Here is a 21,172-nt window from a genome sequence, read left to right on the forward strand (position 1 = left end):
AAGAAACGTAAAAGTCACGTGAACTATTCACGAGGCGCGTGTCGTGATCTGATTCTGCCACTACGGTAGAAGCTCACGCGCGCGACCTCTCCCAGCGGAGAAGCAGGAGTAGTTTGGAAGTGTTGCAGTCCGCGCGCATGCGCCTGAGGTGCTCAGATTGCAGCGGTTGCTGAAAGGCTGCGCACCATGGCACCTTTGCCGAAGCTTGGCTCCCTGGTCCTCCTCGGTTTATGGTGTTTGCGCAGCAGGGTGTCCCAGGCGGCGGCTGTGTGCCCCCGCAAGGGCGCTGTGGAGCAGTGCGGGCCGAAGGTAAGCTGGGCGCGCTGGCACCTGATGGCATGTCTGTCCTGCACCAGCTGGGGAAGTCCGCGGGCCCGGGCATGCCTTCCTTGGATTACCTGGGGAAGTCCACAGGTCGCGGCTGTGCATAGCCCTTTCTTAGAAGGGGGGTTTTGGGAGCTATGTACCCCGGCTGTGCAGAGAACACACGGACTGTGGGACACGCAGAAAGAGCCCGGTAAGTGGAGGCGGGTGTACGTGCGTGTGCCTGTGTGTGTTCGAGTGTGTCTGTGCGTGTGTCTGTCTATGTGCGCATGGCTCTGTTTAAGGGGGGGCACGTGTGTATGCAGTGTGTGTGTATGCGTGCGTGTCTTTATGTGTGCAGGGGGGTGGGGGGCGGCAGCGTGTGTATGTGTGCGCGCGCCTGTGTGTGTGTGTGCATGCAGAGGGGTGGGGGCTGGCTGTGTCTGTGTGTGTGCGCTGTTAATGCATGCGAGCGGAGCGAAGCGAAAGCAGGGGCTGTGAGTTCATCTGCGCAAGTGTGGCTCAGACGCGCGCTCCCGCGGTCAAAACTGAGACTGCAAAAGCACGCGTCTGAGTCGTGTCCACATTCCCAAATACGGATGACAATAGTTGTCGAAGCTGACAGCATTCAATTCTTCGCATTGAATGCAGGTCGTGCTTCGACCTAATGAAACTTCAAACGTATGTTTTCTCTTTTTAAATGCATCCCATTTCCTTTAAGGAAGCACTCTGCTCTTCTGCTGTTCTGCCTTTCTTGGCCTTTCTGTGCCCTCGTTTCCCTTTTCTCTCGGTGCGCTCTTTTCTCTCTTTTTCTTCTTTTCTCTCACCTCTCTTCTCGTTCCATGCCGCTGCTGCCCCAGCGCCCCTTCCACTCTCCAGTATGTTTTTCCCGCTCCCGATTCCAAGCTGACCGCCCTCCCCCAACCCCTACTTAATGACGGCCACAGTGCGGCAAGAAGAGCTAAACCACTGACCTGGTCAGTGTGATTGCTCTCCCCTGTGCAGCTCCACCACTAAGTGCTGCCCCCCTGAGCCCCAAGTGCTATCTGTTTGCTGACCACTGCAGGGTGTAAGAATCTCCACCTGCAGGCTCCTGCCTGCACCTCATCCCTGGTGGCCCTCTGCTCTTCTGTTGTTCTGCCTCTCTTGGCATTTCTGTACCCTATTTTCTCTCTCTGCTCTCTCTGTGCTCTTTTCTCTCTTTTTCTGCCTTTCTCTTTCCTCTCTCTGTTCTCTTCTTGCTCCAGCCCCGCAGCCCATGCCCCCTCCAGTGTGCCCTTCCCACTCCCACCTCCAAGCTGACCACCCTCCCCTGGAGGGGCCACTACGTGGCAGTGCATAGCTGGCCAGCACTGCCACACCGCACTGACCCGACCGCGACCAGCTCCAGGGACCCTGGTCCTCCGACCCACCTCCACTATGACTCTAGCACTCTAGCACGCTCCATGCTTTCACCCCCAGATGCAGCAACAACTGCCAGCTTTCGACGCCAAGCAACACCCAAGGCCCGATCTCCTGTCAACACTGCATCTGCACCTTCACCCACCTCCGAACTCCAGCAGCAGCCCCCAGCCTACCAGACATCACCGCTCACAAACCACTCAACTGCATCCTTCTCAACGTGTGCTCCCTATGCAAGCATGCCATAGAAATCAGGGACCTCCTCAACACCCACATGCCCGACATCCCCTTCCTCAGAATAACCTGGACCAATGCCAACTCTGTGCCCTACATCGCCATGGCCATTCCAGCAGGATTCAAGATCATGCAAAAGACCGCCCCACTCACCCAGGAGGCTGGGCAGGTATTTAACGATATTGGCATTTTCTTCTTCCATGTAAAGCGGCAGTGCGCGATCGTCCACAAAAGCACCCGCTGCATGACAACCACCAGCCCGAACAACACTACGACCCTCATGAAGCACCTCCACTTCCAGATCCCGACCAAACCTAAAACGACTTCCCTCAGAACCCTCATCTACAGGCCGTCCGGCCCAGGCGCTCCTTTTACTGACAACAATCGCCGATCTCATTGCACCCCATGCCCTCACCTCCATTGACTACATCTTACTCAGAGACCTAAACTTCCACCTGGACAACCACAAAGACCCCAAGACCACCACCATCCTAAAGAACCTCTCCAACATAGGACTAACCCCAGGCCGAGCTGGTGTAGTGCCACTACGCGAAGTTCCACCGAGTTGTGAAAAAACTCCATGGAACTCTGCTCACAGCCTACACCGCACCTAATAAAAATATTTAAAAAGGATTTTAAAAAGAAAAAACACACTTACATGTACTGTGGTGTCCCCATCCTGCCCTCCTCCTTGCCATCTCTCTCCTGCAAACCCCCTACAAAGGACAGACGTCTTGCGAGAAAGGCACATGCACAGTACAGGTGAGTGTGTTTTTTTCTTTTAAAATCCATTTTTCAATATTTCTTATTAGGATGGTTGGAGGCGGGGAGCCTATTTTAGTAGGGGGAGGTGGCTGGCTAACTCTGCTCTGCAGGTGGGACTGAAATCTCTGCCCACCCTTACATAGGACTGAGGCAACTGGTCACCACCCCCATGCACAGAGAGGGACACACACTCAACCCCCTCTTCACAGAAGGAAACAGCAGCTCCTACAGCCATACCAAAGTACTCCTCTGGACAGACCACCACTGCATCCACTTCTCTTTCAGAAATATCACCGCACACAAACATGCCCACCGCCTTCCCAGCAAAAGCTGAAACAAAGTCACCAAAGACCAGCTCACCTTTGCCCTCATCAGCACCCCACCACCAACAACTCCAGACACGAACACTGCTGCACGCAATCTCCACAACTAGATCATGAACTGTACCGACATGCTCGCCCCTCTCAGGAAAGCCACTGGACAACACATCAAGAAAGCTCACCCCTTCACTCCAAGAATCCAAGCGCTCCTGCCGATGACTCAGAAAGACATGGAGGAACACCAGAACCCCAGAAACATGCACCTCCTACAGAGCAGCCACCACAGCACACCACCAACTCATCAAATTCACAAAGAAGAAATTTCTTCAGGACAGAATCCTCACCAATGCCCACAACACCGAAGAACTCTTCTCCATCATCAAGGAATTTGCCAAACCCAACAGCAAAACAACAAACATCCCAGCCTCCCAAGACCTCAGCAACAGACTCTGCACCTTTTTTCACCTCAGGATTAAGATGATCTACAACAACATCGACAACCAAGACCTCCACACAGTCCAGATCCCACCCCCAGTGATACCACCCACCAGACCCTGCTCACCTGAACCTTGTAAAATGACAGAAGATACCCTAAAGACCATGAAGAACATCCACTTCGGACCACCCTCAGACCCCTGCCAGTCGAAACATCTTCCACAGAGTGGCCACGGCCATCGCACCCAAACTACGATGGCCGATCAACTGCTCCCTCGGAACACCACATTCCCAATAACAGGAAACACGCTGAAGTCAACCCCCTCCTGAAAAAACCCTCCACAGACCAAACAGACCTCAAGAACTTCAGGCCCATCTCTCTGCTTCTATCTGCAGCCAATTTATTGTAAAGGCAGTCAACACCCAGCTAGCAAACTTCAGTGAAGCCAACAATGTCATGGACTTCTCCCAATCCAGAATCTGCAGTAACCACAGCACCAAGCCGCCCTACTTAATGCCACCAACAACATATGCTCCCTCCTCAAAAAGAGCTAAATGGCAGCCTTCATCCTCCTGGACAACTCAGCTGCCTTTGACACCATCTCCCACTGCACACTAGCCACCAGACTCCGCGGATAGGCCCTTGGCTGGGTATGCTCATATGTCACAGGCAGAGCTCAGTGAGGCAGACTCCCGCCCTACCTCTTGGAACCAGCAGAGACCAGATGTGGAGTGCCCCGGGGATCCTACCACAGCCCCACCCTCTTCAACATCTATATGGCCCCCCTCGTAACCATCGTCAGAAACCACAGGCTCAAAAAGTTTTCCTGCTCATCCACTCCCTCACCAAAGAACCCAACATCACTAGGCACAACTTTCAAGAATGGATGAAAGCCATTGCCACCTGGATGAAGAAGAGCTGCCTGAAACTCAACTCCGAGAAAAACTGTAGTACTCATCCTTGGCTCCACCCTCTCTGCATGGGATTACAACTGGTGTCTGCCCTGCCCTCGGAAATCCCCCCACCCGACGGACCACGCACAAAACCTCGGCATCATACTCAACTCATCACTCATGATGAATCACTAAGTCAACACTGTATCCTCAGCCTGCTTCAAATCCCTCTACATACTCTGAAAAACATTCAAATGGATCCCATCCGAATCCAGAAAAATGATTACGCACACCCTCATTAATAGCAAACCTGACTACGGCAATGCCCTCTAAGCCGGAATCAATAAGAAACTACTCAGCAAACTCCAGACTGTCCAGAACGCCACAGCCAAAATGATCCTAGACATCCCCCTTCACAATACATTGGTCCTCAGTAGACTGCATGCATAATGTAACATAAAAAAAATAGCAATCGCAGACATGGTGGTATGTTGACCTCAGCAGGCCATTATCCCCTGTGATGGCTGTGATTCATAATGCCTACCTCAATAATATTCATGAGGTAGGCCAATTTGCTACCCTTAAGGAATCCCTAAATGAAACTCAATAAGGGTCTTACATTAGGAATACCCATTTCTTATTGCGATTTGGAAAGAATTTCAATTAGGAAATTGGTATTCCTAATGATTGTGCATATGGCTTTAAATGTTTTTGTTGAAGGCTGTTTCAGCTAATTTACACATCTTCTACTGAATTTTAGGAAGCTAACTTTATGTTGCAATCTGTTTAAGAAATGTCAGGCAACGATATGTGTTCTCACTGTGCAAGTGGGATTATGATTTATTAACTTTTGACCAGTGCCATAGCCAAATTTCCAGGCACCCTAATGCAAGCAAGGGCATTGGGTCCCTCATGCTCTGAGATGGTTATAAAAACAGTTATTACTGAGGTGCGGTCCCCCAATTGCAACTCTAGGCAATGGTTCCACTACACCTACTGCACTATTGATAGATCACTGACAAAATAGCGAAGTCCAAAAATCGACCTTCAAAAATATTGAAGCAAAAATATCGATATCAAGAATATCAACATCATATCTATAACAAGGTAAGTAGAAAAATATCAAGAAAAATATATGTTTTTTTGTTAAAAAAATATGTAAAATAAACTAAATAATATGTATTAATAAAATAAACATAATTAAAAATATTTCATAATGTTTAAAATTAATAAGTAATATATAAAATGTAATTAAATATTAATGAAACATATGCATATAATAAATATTATATAAACGTACTTAATAATCAGTTGTAATAATTATTTGAATAACTTATCAAATATTTAAAAATGTTATAAATTATAAATGCATCTATACACATAAAACAATAAAATAAATAAAAATTAAATAATTATGTATAACAAATTTAAAAAACAAATTTACTTTTCAAAATTTTTAAATGAATTATATACTACATTAACTAAAATAATACATAAATTATATTATTTAGCAGAGGGAATAAAACTAATATTCCAACCCCCACAAAAACAATAGTAAAAATAATATTGGATAACGTAGGGCTTCAAATTACTATTCCCACTCCAGGGAGTGCAACAGTAGGGAAAGCATTGGATAGCGCAGGGATATAAATTACTATTCACACTCCGGAGAGTGCAACAGTAGGGAAAGTGTTGGATAGCGTAGGGGTATAAATTACTATTCCCACTCCAGAGAGTGCAACAGTAGGGAAAGCGTTGGATTGTGGGAGGGTAAAAATTACTATTCTCACTCCAGGGAGTGCAACATTAGGGAAAGCGTTGGATAGCGTAGGGGTATAAATTACTATTCCGACTCCAGGGAGTGCAACAGTAGGGAAAGTGTTGGATAGAGTAGAGGTTAAAATTACTATTCCCACTCCAGAGAGTGCAATAGTAGAGAAAGTGTTGGATAGCATAGGGGTAAAAATTACTAATAGCACTCCAGAGAGTGCAACAGTAGGAAAAGTGTTGGATAGCATAGGGGTATAAATTACTATCCCCGTTCCGAAGAGTGCAACAGTAGGGAAAGCGTTGGATAGCAGGAGGGTAAAAATTACTATTCCCACCAGAGAGTGCAACAGTAGGGAAAGTGTGGGATAGCGTAGGGGGTAAATATTACTATTCCAACTCCAGAGAGTGCAAGAGTAGGGAATGTGTTGGATAGCTTAGAAGCAAAAAATAACATACTCATAAATAAAATAAATTTTTTAATTAATTAAATATTAAATAACTCTAAACTATTTACAAATAGCAATACATAAAAAATAAAAACATAATTACTAATGAATATACAATTAGCAATAAAATATCACTACACACCAATAAATAATAATTACTAAAATTAAAAACCAAATATTGAATATGTATAAAGTATTTTTAATAACGAAAAATAATAATTATTAAAGATTAATCACCACTTAATCATTACTTATTAATATATTAATTAATTGTATCATTAAATAGTATTTAATAATATTTAATTACCAATTAATGAAGAAACAACAATAAATTATTTTGTATAACCAAAAATGTATAAATTATAATAATTACCAAATAATAATTAATGTCCAATACATTAATTATCAATACCCAAATTTGTTGTTAATACCTATTTAATTACATTTCAATTACTTCAAAAACTATTACCCTATAAACACACAACACTCTCCAATAATAAAATAATACACTTAACATAATTATCAATTAATCAATTAATGAAAATGAATTACCAAATAATAACATTTAATTACCAATTATTCATTAATTAACAATTATATATTTACCAATACCAAATATTTCAAATAAATTATTACTTAATTACAATGAAATTACTTCCCACCCTATTCCCCTATAAACTCACAACCCGCTACAGAACCTAAACGCAAACATTTATTAAAATTGATTTATAATTCCCAAAAAGAATCATTAATTTAGTATAAATAAATTACTTCCCACCCTATTCCCCTATAAACCCACAACCCGCTAAGGTACTAAAAAATAAAAATAACTTGAAAAAACATTATTAACACCTAAAAATTGTATATATATATTTTAAAACAAGCAAAAAACTTAAGACAACACATACATATTAAATACATAATAAAATACATAACAATAATATAAATATCGATATTAGTAACATCAATATATTTGATATTGATATTACTAACTTCGATATTACTTACATCGATATTAAAAAAATCGATATTACTTACCTTAGGGTCGATATTCTGTCCATCGATAGTCTTAACATCAATATTTTTTCCCTTCGATATTGTGACATCGATATTTAGACTGCTCTCCACTATTGATAGCTATGCACCTATTTTTGACCCATGAGGACCCATGCATGAGCACGAGCCAGGCTGTCTGTTCCATTTTCCTTGAACAGCATACCACCTCGTTTGCACATCCAGCATTCTGCATTTATCCCTTGCCCATCTTTGTGTAAATTGTCAACTGCCTGGAGTCCTTTTTGATTACTTGAGACCCATCGGACCTCTGCTAGATGTAGTCGTGTGAGCCCACCTAGCCCTTCATTTCAGGATGCAAGGGTTGGATAATCAGTTTGCAATGTCCAAATGTTTTCCATGAACGACTCTCCTGAGCAGTTAATCACTACATTGACAATTTCTGGCTATGACTTTATCAAGCAACACAGTCCTACAAATATTGTCATGGTTGTGTTAGGCATAAACCAAATGGGTTGTTTAATAATTCAGGTGTTAGTTATGGGCTTTTAAGCTGTCTGCCCAATCTGCAGGAAGCTGATGTCCTTGAGATTGCATAGAAGTAAAGCCCCAGTAACATCAATATCTTTCCTTTGGGATGTTTGAGCAACCCACATTCATGTGTCTCCTTATGGATTTAGTTCTCATTGGGTTGATAGCTACATGCTTTGCAACCAGTGTGTGACTGCGAGTGCTCTGGACCAAGATTTCACCATCAGTCACGGACTGAAATGAGTGCTTTGATACCCTGCATTAGTTTAAACTGCTAAATGAACCTTGGGAGTATGAGACGTGAGTGGTCCTTTACAGAAGAGTAGAATATAAATCACCCTTACACTAGATCTTGATAATACAAAATACTTTTGAAGATTTAAGCATTAACATTTGCATAAAGAGATTTGAGGAGTCACTTCCACTCAGCAATACAATTTATTTCAGATAAAAGAAAGGGATGTAAAATGCGAAATGGTAAACAGACGCACAAGTCACTCTTTTTACTTAAAACAATGGGGAATATTACCAAGCAATAGCGATAATTATCGCTATTGCTTGGTTAGAGACAAAAATTTACCGCTGAGCTGCGGCGATTTTTACCGCAAATAAACCTTGGTATTACCAAGGTTTATCGCAAATGCGATAAAAATCGCCGCAAAGCATGAATATCGCTGAAAAGTCAGCGATATTCATCCATTAGAGAGCTAATGCTTTTAGCCATGTTATCCACCTCCCATTGGATAACATGGCTAAGAACTGCTCAGGGCAAGTGTCAGCTTTTGGAGATATTCGCTCTTAGCGCGAATATCTCCAAAAGTTGGTAGTAGGAGATAGCGATGTTAGCGACTGTTTTCAGTCGCTAACATCTTGGCACACCCACTTTGCATGTCATTAGTGAGAAATATCACTGACATGCAAAGTGGGGCCCAAGATGGTCGCTATCTCCTACTAGCTGTCGCTAACTGGTGTTAGCGACAGCTAGGTAATAGGGAGATAATTTTATCTCCGCTTCTAGGCTTTTAAAGCCAAAAAAGCGGAGATAAACCCCCTTGATAATAATATGCCCCTATAGTTTCTGTTATATTTATCGTTGTTACATCGGTATCTTTCTGTGCACTATTGCTGTTTTCTCCTTTTTAATGGACTTTGTCCTGTGACTTACAACTTGAAGATTTCTTACTACTGCGAAAAGCTCTATAACAGCCTTCTTTGTGATATAGTTTAGGGCAATTCCACAATTCCAAGAACAATGAAAAAAATTAAATAAATCGGCAGGACATCTATTCCCATCGTCCTGACCTGTCCAAAACTGGGCCTTGGCTTACATTTAATTCACCCTTGTGGGTAGTAGGGCATTTAGTCTATTCAATTATGAGAGAAGCACCATTGTCGCTATTGGGTGGGTATACAGATTCCATGATTAAAGTACGACCCAGCATTTGAATTGTATGCAATGAAATTCTCCATCTGTCCTGATCAGGTACCAAATATGGAGTGGTGAATTAAAATCTCCAGGAACGTTTTTACTCTTGGATACGCAGCACCCTGGATTGTGGCCAATCGGTGGATATGCAGATCTCTCTATTACATTATGAACCTATATGTGAATTTTAAACTGTATTATTCCACTTTCCCTATCCGGTCAGGTTAAGTTTAGGATCAGAATTTGTGAATTTAAATCTCCACTCCAGATGTCTTTCTCTTTGAAACCTAGCACACAAGTATTCAATCCAGTGAACTTGATTACAAGAATTGTGATTACGTATATTCTTATCACACTTTGATATTAGGTATCATCTCCAGAAGTTTCTCATCAAATAGGACTTCGGGCCCAACAAGCACCTATCACAAGATTTCATGTCCTCACACTACTGCAGCTAAGTGTAACTTTGGTAGTCATTGCAATGCGTTGACCCTTATACAGAAAGGAGCTCCAGTCGCCATGAGATTGTGGATGAAACAAATGAATTCAAGGATAAAATAATTGCCTGACTAATTTACCTACTGCCTTCTTACCTACCGTCCAGAGACTGACTTTTGAGCCCTAATTCAAATACCTGCCAGAAGCCAGTGACCATCTCAAAACGAGCTGTACCTTTTGGTGTATCACCAGTCCATGTAGAAGGGGTGGAGAGTAGCTTTGCTAGCTAATTTGTCTGGCATTTGTTTAAGAATATTTTACGGATCCATTTTGTATCCATCTTCCTAGCATGCCAAGTAGATGCAAATTAGTATGCTTTCTGAGATGGGCTTAGGCAGTGATCGCGCCTGGCTGATTTAGAAAGTGAAATAAAGGAAAGTTAAACAACCCTGTGACTGGGAAAGTACTGTTGAGTGGACTCGATTTGGAATTTGCGTAAAGCACTTGCGGCCACATGCATCAAAGTTAGCATTTGCGATTTCTTATTTGCGAAAATTAAGGAATCGCAATTAAGAAATTGCACATTGCTATGCATCAAAAAATCGCATTTTTATTTGCGATTTCTAATAATTCCTTAATTGCGATTCACAATTTGCGAATCGCAATTAAGGAATCCCTTCCAATTGATTCCTATGGGCCAAGAGGCCCATAGAGATGAACGGGAAGTCATTCACCAATTGTGATTCGCATTTTGCGAATCGCAATTTGTGAATGCATTTTCAAGGGTGCAGATGGGGGTCCAAAGGACCCCCCCCCTTGCACCCCTGAAATGTAACTTTAAGTGCAAGAGTCACACACACATGTCCCAAGGACATGTGTGTGTGTGTAACATGAAACTTTCAAAAATGCATTTTTGTGCATTTTTGAAAGTTTTCGCAAATTAGCATGAAGGTCAACTTCATGCTAATTTACCCCTTCCTATTTGCGAATTCGCAAATTAAAAATGTTCATGCATTGCATTTAAGAAATCTCAAATTGCGATTTCTTAAATGCAATCGCAATTTTAGAAATCGCAACATGGTTGCGATTCCTAAAATTGCGAAAAGCATGATGCATCCCAAATTTGAGAATTGCATTCGCAAACGGCCGAAAAATGCGATTCGCACCGTTTGCGAATGCACTTCTCAATGATGCATGTGGGCATTGGTGCTGTTGGGTACATTGAGTCTGCTCTCAGTGCAGACCAGAAACCACAGAAAGGATCCAGTGTAATTAATCTAGCTACATGGATTAAATGAATGAGCGATTTTGTAAGGTGGGACATCCTCTTCCATGAGGTTGTATGTAATGCTTGAGAAGTAAAGAGTTTAAAACCTGTCTTCTCACACAGTTGGTCAAATGGTGCATAGAAGGTCATGCATAGTAATATATATATCATGGGGTCTATTTATGAGCTGGTTTGCGTGTTTCTTGCACCACGGAACATGGTGCAACAGCGACACACACCTTACATTTGATTTATGAAGCCATGCAAGGTCACTTTGCGTGGTCCTGAGTGGCTCCATAAATCTGGAGCAAGGCAACACAGCACAAATCACTGTGTTGCCTTTCTCTGCCTTCGGAAGGCACTCCATGGGGCTGTGTGGGCATTCTTACGCAACTCAATTGGTTTTTGGTTCATTCCAGATTTACCAGAACTGGTAGTCCTGGGAATGTGCCAAAAAGATACACATTCTCAAGTGAGGAGTAAAGAGGTTAAGTATCTTTATTTCCCCTTGTTACTTCCTCTTTCTATGTGTGCTGCATTCTGGCGTACACATAGACAGAGGAATATGCCTCAAAACTAGTGACCCCTACTCCAAGAGAGTTTTCTTCCATAGTATGGGGGTTATTTAAATGTCTTACCACCAGATTTTTCACTCTTAATTGGACAGGCAGTTAAATGGCCACACCGCCGATGTACCTTACTCTGCCGATGACATATTTAATTTCCGGCCATCTCAAGTAGGCAGACTTATATTTTGGTGGACAAGGTATTCCACCATTGTTGCGATGGAATACCCTCTGCCAAACTCTGAACTCTAAACTAGAGCTGTAGAATTAGGCAGATGGGTTACCAAAAGCCAGTAGTGGCCAGCATGGCTCACGGGTTGGGGTCACAAGTGGAGGTTGCAAAGGATGGGGTGGTCATAATTAAAATGAATAAAAAAATGAAAACCTATTATTCCACCGGGTCCTGTGTCTTCTTTCCTCCTTCTCTTCTGCCGACCTGTCTCCGATAGGAACAGGAAGCAGGCAGTCAGAGTCCCTCCCCTAAGCCAATCACAATGCTGTAATGCAGCATTATAATTGGTTGGGACAGCGCACAGCCAGGGGATAGTGAGTGGGTATCTTCTCCATGCAGGCTGCAATGCAGCCTGCATGGAGAAAGGCAGAGTGCACGTGACTCGTTTGGGTGACCCGAGAGAGCCGACCAAAGAGTCTTTGCACTCTCAGGAGTGGGCATACCACTCTTCCCATGCCCTGCTCGGAGAGCAGAGCAGCACCACCCACCCACTCACCCGCTTGCAAAGCAAACATAAAATGGTAATAACTTAGAGTTATTACCATTTTATGTTTTGGCTTCATGCACTGCGAGAAAGCAGTGGGTCACGCTACTCCACCATAGCGGAGGAGCTGCCCCTGTTCAAAGCATAATAATTCCCTATTGCTCACATTGTGCATATATGGAATTCACCTACACCTGACATTTTGGTCTGTGGCACACCATTGCACACTTATACTAAATAATTTGCAGGTACGTAACATCCACAATGATTATTACAAAAGGTGGCAGCAGTGGAAAGAAATCCACCCGCTCAAGTACCTCCCTACAGATGTGGTCAGTAATAAAAAACAGTTTTGTTCTGTGCTACCACAGACTGCACCCCTGCTTCCAAAAGGTGCAGATGAGCACACTGCCATTGGCAATGACCCCTACAATATTCCACTAATGCCTGGAGCACAGAAACATTAACAATAAAACTCAGTCTGAGGGGTATGGTCAGCTGTCTGAGATGGTGGACCGAACTCAGTGAAGCTCTTGAGAGGCAACCCGGAATCACCAACTATCCTTACCAACCACATCTTAACCACCCTAATGCTGCTGGGGGAATGATGCTGCTTACTCCCTCTCTCAGCCTACCTGCTTCAAAACCTGATGCGACTGACAATGGGCCAGCTTAGATGACTGTCAGGAAGCCTTGAGAGCGGTGCTCTCTCCGCTGCCTTATTTGCCTGAACCAGGGACTGGTGCTGTGGGCTGATGTGACCCATCCCCAGATCCTACCCTATATTATCCGGAAGTGGCACCCCTGACTGTCGAGGGGGTTGTGAAATCACCCGAGTGTGCAGTGCCCATCCTAAATGCTATGCTACCAAGAGGATGGGCTGGCTTCTGGACTACCAGGAGGCTCCCTATGACGGTCTGCACTCTCCCGTCCTGTGGAGCTTGGCCAAGGCCATGTACAGATTTACGGGCCCGTGCTGCAGTGGGAACTTGCCTGTGGAGGCCATGGCAACCCACTCTTGGGCATTGGCTGTGGGAGATAAATGGCGCCAAGAATGAGCTTCTATCTAACCTTCTGCTTGACACGACTCCCAGCCCAGGTGGGTGCTGCTGGAGACAACAACCTCGGCCCTGGGGGCTTCTTACTGCCATAAGCCACAATCACCTGATGTGTCCTGGCTGGGCCATCCACATCTGCTTGCTAGCCCGGGAGCCTTCTCTTTGCTGCCTGCTCCTGCTTGGTGCCACTCCAGCAGGGGCAGTCGGTACAGGTAAGAGTGGTCAGGTGGTGGGGCAGGTCAGTGGTGGGGTTGGGTGGGGCAGGTCGGGCCGGGGCGTGGCAGGGGGATATCAACAGACGACATGATAAGGAAAATAAAAGAAAGAAACAAAAACGTTTACCTTATGCCTACCGCATCGCAGAATCGCGATTTGGCGAGTACAAAGTATTTTTTGTGTTTATTATTATTTTCCTATCCTGTCATCTGTCGTCTTCCCCACCACCCCACCCCTTCTAACTGCCCCACCGCTCTTACCTGTAGTGGCCGCGCCTGCACTCCAGTCCAGACAATTGTGCTCTATGCCACCACACACCCACTGATACCTCTGAGGGGTCCTGTTGAGGACTGTGAGAGGCTAGCCTTAGATACCCCTGTATGAAACCAGTTGCTCTGTTCCTCCCCCCTGGAGGATTCTGCTTCTCTAGAGGGTGAAAGGGGGCACAACCAGGGAGTTTGTAGCGTGTTGAGATGAATGTTGCGGAACATGCCAAGGCTGACCAGGTGAGCACGGCATAAGACTCCAGCGCCTGGCACCCTGCTACTTGCTCTGACCGCTGACACTATCCTTCCTACCAGTCCCTTGGGTCTGTAGTGAAGTGAGGTACCCTGGGGCTCTTTACTGTGGGCAGGTGACCTTCCGATTGTCCTAGTCTAGTCTAGTCTGGATATTTGTATTGCGCAGACATATCACATCCCGTGAGGGAGTCTCATGGCGCATGCGGACAATCCCAGAAAAAGAGTGGTGAAAAGAAGGCCTAGCTAAAAAGCCATGTTTTCAACAACTTTCGGAAACTCATGTGTTCGATAGTTGCACGGATGTTTAGAGGAAGTTTGTTCCATAGGAGTGGTGCCATGTAGGAAAACGCACGTCCACCATTTCTAGCTGTTTGAACTCTAGATGGCTTGAGTTGGAACTTAGAGCTAGATCTCAGTTCTCGGCCAGGCTGGTACCATGTCAATTTTCGGTTCCAGTATTTTGGTCCTGTGCCGTGCATATGTTTATGAACCAGACACATGGTTTTAAAAATGGCTCTTTTTTTATAGGGAGCCAGTGTAGGCTTTTTAGGCATGGCAGGGAGGGGGATCGTTTTGGTAGTCCCAGAATCAGACGAGCAGCAGTGTTTTGAACAACTTGTAATTTCTTGATATGGCACTCATTTATGGCAAGCAGAAGGGAGTTACCATAATCTAACCTATTTATTATGAGGCCCTGAACTAGAACTCTGCGTGCTTCTTTTGATATCCATTTGAAAGCTTTGCGTAAGCTTCGCATGATTCCAAAACAGGTCCCAACAGTGTGGTTTACATGGTCCTTCATGGATAATTTATTATCCATGTGGATTCCAAGGTTGCGGACGGATTCTTTTGGGACAGGGCATTCCCCCATTTCCGAGGGCCACCAGTCCTGGGTCCAGTGTGCACTGGCTTGGCCAAATGTCATTATTTCAGTTTTTGCACCATTCAGTTGTAGTTGATTCAGACTCATCCAGTTTTTTACCTCTATTAGACATTTTTTGAAGCGCTTTTTGGTATCATTTATGTCATGGCCAAGGGAGACTAGTATTTGTGTGTCATCAGCATATGATAACACATCAAATCCATATGCCCTAGTGAGGTTGGCCAAAGGGGCCATATAAACATTAAAAAGCGAAGGGCTAAGGATAGAGCCCTGAGGCACACCTCTTGTAACTGGCCGAGTGCTGGCAAAAGTTTCATCTGTTTGCAGTGTGGTTGTTCTATTAGACAGGTAGCTGATAAACCACCTTTGAACCTGCCCTTTGACACCACACTCCCATAGTCGTCTGACCAAGATGTGATGGGAGATGGTGTCAAAGGCAGACGATAGGTCTAAAAGTACCAGAAAGCATGATTGACGTTTGTCAAGAGCAGATCTGATGTTGTCAATAATCTCGATCAGGGCTGTCTCCGTGCTGTGTGCAGCACGGAAACCTGACTGAGAGGTGTCGAGTAGGTTGTTCCTCTCGAGATATCCTATCAGCTGCTCATTAACAAATGCCTCCAATACCTTCCCTGAGAAGGGTAACAAGGAGATGGGGCGGTAGTTTGAGAAAGTGTTTATATCCTCCACAGGGAGTCCTGGCCCGCTCCTGCTATCCCACTGGAGAGACAAGAGAAGGAGTTTGTCTGGGCCTTGCTGTGTTCCCTGCTGCCCCCTGTAGTGGAGTTCCCCAATTGGCCGGTTCTGGTGGGGCCTCCGGTTAGCAGTGGGGGTTAGGGGCTGGCTGGGCTCACCCAGACTGCATCTGCGGTCCCCTGACCTCACCATGGAATGGATCAAAGGAGCAAAGCCCTCCTCCATGCCTGGACTTAGCCATTCAAAGCTGGGGACTGCCCACGTTGAGGGCTCACCTGCTCCAACCCACCTTGCCCTGCACAGCAGCAGATAATCTAGATCTAATTCTGCAGGAAATTCGAGACTCTAAAAAAACCAAAGATCATCTCATTGGCTCCCATGCTTCGGAGCTGGGCCTGCTCCACAATGATCATCGCAGGCTGACAGGGTCAGGCCACTGAGACTGACCTTATGAGCCTGGTCCCTCAATAAAAGGTTCATGTTACTGACCTAGAGGACTTACGTTCCCAGATACACCTTCTGCATGACTAGGCTGAAGATGCAGAAGGTAGAGCAAGGTGCAACAACAAGCACATCGTGGGAATGCCAGAGGGTGTGGAGGGGCCTACTCCAACGCTGCTTATCGAAACCTGGTTGAAAACTGTGGTGGCCCAACAGAGACTGTCAGATGTCACACACAAAGCAGGACATATATTAGACTGCATCTGTACCAACATCAAAACCTTAACCGTCGAAACTCCCCTGATCCAAACTTGGACCGACCATTGGTTAATCCCCTTCAAACTAACCACCAAAAAGAAAAGACCTAATACTGCCAACTTAAAAATCGATGTCTCGATACAGAAAGACTGGAAAAAACTTGCCAACTCACCCAATCTGCACCTCATCGCAGAGGAATCTAAACCGTCCCTGACCGGGTGTACTGAAACTGACTATATAAATTTCTGTAAATGGGTCACAGACTTCTGCGGTCCTGCCAACTCAGAAAAAGTAAGGAAAAAACAGAATAAAAAGTCGGCACCCTGGTTCTACCCCGCTCTAAAAAACAAACGTGCAGAGGTCAGAACCCTTGAAAAGAAATGGCGCCATAACTATGATACAACAGAAGTTCTTGCCTATAAAACCGCTAGGAAACAATATCATTCAATGATAAAAAACACCAAAAAATACCATTTCCTAGAAGTCATCAATCTGTCCAACAACAAACAGAAAGAAATCTTCAAAATAGTTGATGAGTTCATGAACCCCAAAATCCTCAGGCAAGAGATACCACCTTCACTGGCACTCTGTAACTCCATAGCAAATTATTTTGAACAGAAAATACTAAATCTCACCAAAGACTTCCCAGACTCTCCAGAACCCCCCCCTATGATAATTTACGACTAACTAACAGTAAACCTCAGCTACAAAACTTTACCCCCATCATCCTCGACGAAACGCGACAAGCCATTCTCTCCAGCAAATCAGGCTCCCCTTTTGACCCGTGTCCCCCAGTGCTGCTCCACACTTTGGTGGACACGGTCAATCCAATTATAAATTCTATCATAAACTCCTCTCTGGCCACTGCCGCCATTCCATCTGAATGGAAGCTCGCTGCGGTAAAACCGCTGCAGAAAAAGCCCCTAGCTGATCCCACCACGCTCTCTAACCTTCGCCCAATTTCGCTGCTTCCACTGCTGTTCAAACTTACTGAAGCAGCAGTAAATAAACAGCTGACTAAACATCTGGAGGAAAACCACCTCCTACACCCCAACCAGGCAGGTTTCAGGGCGAAACACTCCACGGAGTCGGCCCTTCTACATACAGTAGAGACACTTAAGATGGCACTGGATCAAGGAAAAAAGGCCGTCCTGATCCTGCTCGATCTATCGGCGGCCTTTGATACGGTCTCTCACCCCGTATTAATTGGCCGCCTGGCAGAATCGGGACTAGCAGGAACCGCTTTAAATTGGCTGAAAAACTTCCTAAGCCATAGGAAACAAGTCACCATGCTAGGAAGCTACTGCTCAGATGAAAAAACACTAAAAACAGGGGTACCACAAGGCTCAAGCCTGAGCCCGGTTCTCTTTAACCTTTACATCACCCCTTTGATTGAACTCATCACATCCTTCAACATCAGTACGATATCCTACGCGGATGACACCCAGCTCATCCTTGTAATGGACAACAACTCGACTAAAGCAGAAGAAAACCTGAGAGACTGTCTCACCGCAACCTTTGAATGGATGAGAACTCACCACCTTAAGTGCAATTCAGGCAAAACTGAAATCCTCCCTTTTGGCCAAAACAACTTTTTCTCCCCTAATAACTGGTGGCCCCAAGACGCCGAAGTCCCACCCAACACCATCACGTCGGCCCGCAACCTCGGGATAAGGTTTGATGAAGCCCTATCCTTTAAACAACAGGCAGGCACTGTGGCAGGGTCCTGCTTCAACATTATCAAAGGCCTCAGAAGGTTCTTTGACCTCCTCCCCCTGACAGCTAGAAAGACGGTAGCAGTGGCCCTCATCACATCCCGTCTAGATTACTGCAATAGCATCTATGCAGGTTTCAACAAAGCTGTTATGCACAAATTGCAGATGGTTCAGAACGCTGCCGCCCGCCTAGTGCTAAGACTACCCAGGAAATCATCTGCCTCAACAGCACTTAAAACCCTGCATTGGTTACCCATCCACAAGAGAGTGTTATTCAAAATCCTACTCATCACTTTCAGAGCTTACCACCAGTCGGGCCCCACATACCTGTCTCAAAGGTTTGGAAGATATACTCCCTCCCGGTCACTCAGATCATCCAACCTAAACCTATTGGTAGTCCCTAAATTCAGACTAACCACAAAAGGTGGAAAATCCATCGGAGTGCTAGGAGCCAGAGCCTGGAACAAGCTTCCACCCCAGATGCGTCTGATCCATTCAGAGAACCTGTTTCGAAAAGCCCTTAAAACATGGATTTTCAAAGCCACTGACACTCTCTGTCTAGCGTTAATTTAACTTCACTCTCTACATCCTACCCACGTACCTCTCCCCCCCTCTGGTCTGTTTAGGTAGCTCTCCCTCTTTCTCATCTGTGACACGTGATGACTAGCGCCAAGATGCTCCATGGAGTGCAAGTCGCGCTCTATAAAAGCCAATTCATATCATATCATTTATGGTGGAGAGGGCGTAAATGGTGCCCACCTGTCAGCCACTCCTGGGGGCGCCTTTCAGGCTCATATTGGCCTGTATTCTGAATTTCTGGGATTGAAATGCAGTGCCCCAAAAAGACAGATAAATTTCTCCCCTACAAGTAGACAATGTAGTGGTGTCCCTCTTCCCCGACTATACACTAGCTGTGCATTGTAAAGCTATCCTCATTTCTTGCTGCAAAGAAGAAGGTCAGGGTGCAGGGCCTCTCCTATACCTTATGTTTCTGGCCTGCCTGAGAGTGATCCATGATCAGCGCCCCTTATTCATCTCACCCTGGAGTCAGCTAGGGACTGTCTCGAAACTCAATACCCAAATGCACATTGCCCTCCATCCCATGATTTGCCACAGGGTCTCCTGCGGCAAAACCACTGATGTTTCCAGATAGATGCTCTTTTTCTGCCACCCTCGAGGGCTTCTCCCTCTCCCCAACAGGAATTGCAAGAGTGTCATGCAATGATCAAGACTGTTTCTTCAGCCAGATAAGGCCTGCCTCCACATTCCTCAACTAGCTTATCTGGCACTGCTATCTCATATTCAGACTCCAAAATGAGATGGCTCTCTTCCCCACGCTGACACTACAAACATCAGACAATGTGATATGGCACTCCAGTGGCCACCACTTAGGTGCAAGTCTTATGACCAGAGCTGTGGGGAGAACACAGATGTAGGACCAGACCTTTTCCATCTTCCACCGGACTCACGTATTGTATCAGATGTTTGTTTTATGCACTGATGTGGTTCTTCTTTCTTTTTTGATTTCCTTTCAATGACACCTCTGTGTAGACTAAGCTTGCTTGCGTGAATGGTTGCTATGATCTCTCTTGCTCTGTTGTTGTTTCTGGCCACCCTCCCCAGTCAGTAGCCCCAGTTTATAGTTCCCGGACGAATGTCGATTTTACTGGTTGAATAAACATTGCTCAATTGACTAATGTTGGGAGTTGTTTGTGGGTGTTTTATAATTGTCATAAGCTGTGGAATTGCATCATGTCTGGGGTTTGGAGGGGAGATAAGGGTCTTTCCCTGAATGTATCACTGTTTTGACCAGTTTCAGAATGTAACAGATAATGAATACCATATTGACGTGGAACGTCATGGGGATGGGGTCTGCCTACAAGCGACATCGTATACATTCCCAAATTAACTGATGTAAGGCCCACATAGTTTATCTACAAGAGAATCACCTCTCCCCCACTGAATCCCATAAGTTATAAGGGAAATGGAGGGGGCAGTTGTTCATCAGTACATTTTCAACGTTTCAAGGATACGGGGTGGGACGCCGTTCACTGCAGCAGATACCAGAATATATATTAATGGTAAATATGTATTTGTACTAACCCTGGGCGAAGAACTACGCTCCGTTCGCGGAGTTTGCGGAGTTTCGGCAACTCCGCGCTCCGCGGAGAACGCGAAGTTGTTGAATACTCCGCAAACTGCTGCGTAGCGTAGTTCTCGCGTGCTCAATAGCATTTTCGCGTGCGCGAGGATGCTTGTCGGTAAGATCGAGTTGCCGAACACGCAGAAACTGCAATCTGGCACAGAATAACGCGCGAACACGTTAGTAGTGACCGGAAATAAGGGGACGCGAGCGGGCGGGACAAACCTCATGGGTAACTTTGCGCGCTACACATCCCGAGCATGCAGGCAATCAATCAATCAATCAATCAATCAATCAATCAATCAATCAATCAGGATATTTGTATAGCGCGCTACTCAACCAGAGGGTCTCAAGGCACTTGGGGGCGGGGGGTCCGCTACTGCTCGATCAGCCATGTCTTGAGTTGCTTCCTGAAGCAGAGGTGGTCTTGGGTCAGGCGGAGGTGGATGGGGAGGGAGTTCCAAGTCTTGGCTGCCAGGTGGAAGAAGGATCTTCCTCCCATGGTGGATCTTCGGATGCGTGGCACGGCGGCAAGGGCGTGGCTGGTCAATCGTAGCTGGTGGGTGGGAGTGTAGAAGGTCAGGCGGTTGTTGAGGTACCTGGGGCCCAGGTCGTGAAGGGCCTTGTGTACGTGGGTGAGGAGTTGGAACGTGATTCTCTTGCTGACAAGGAGCCAGTGAAGGTCTCTCAGGTGTCCGGAGATGTGGCTGTGTCG

This window comes from Lissotriton vulgaris, chromosome 9 (genome assembly GCF_964263255.1).
Source record: "Lissotriton vulgaris chromosome 9, aLisVul1.2, whole genome shotgun sequence".
Lineage (NCBI taxonomy): Eukaryota > Metazoa > Chordata > Amphibia > Caudata > Salamandridae > Lissotriton > Lissotriton vulgaris.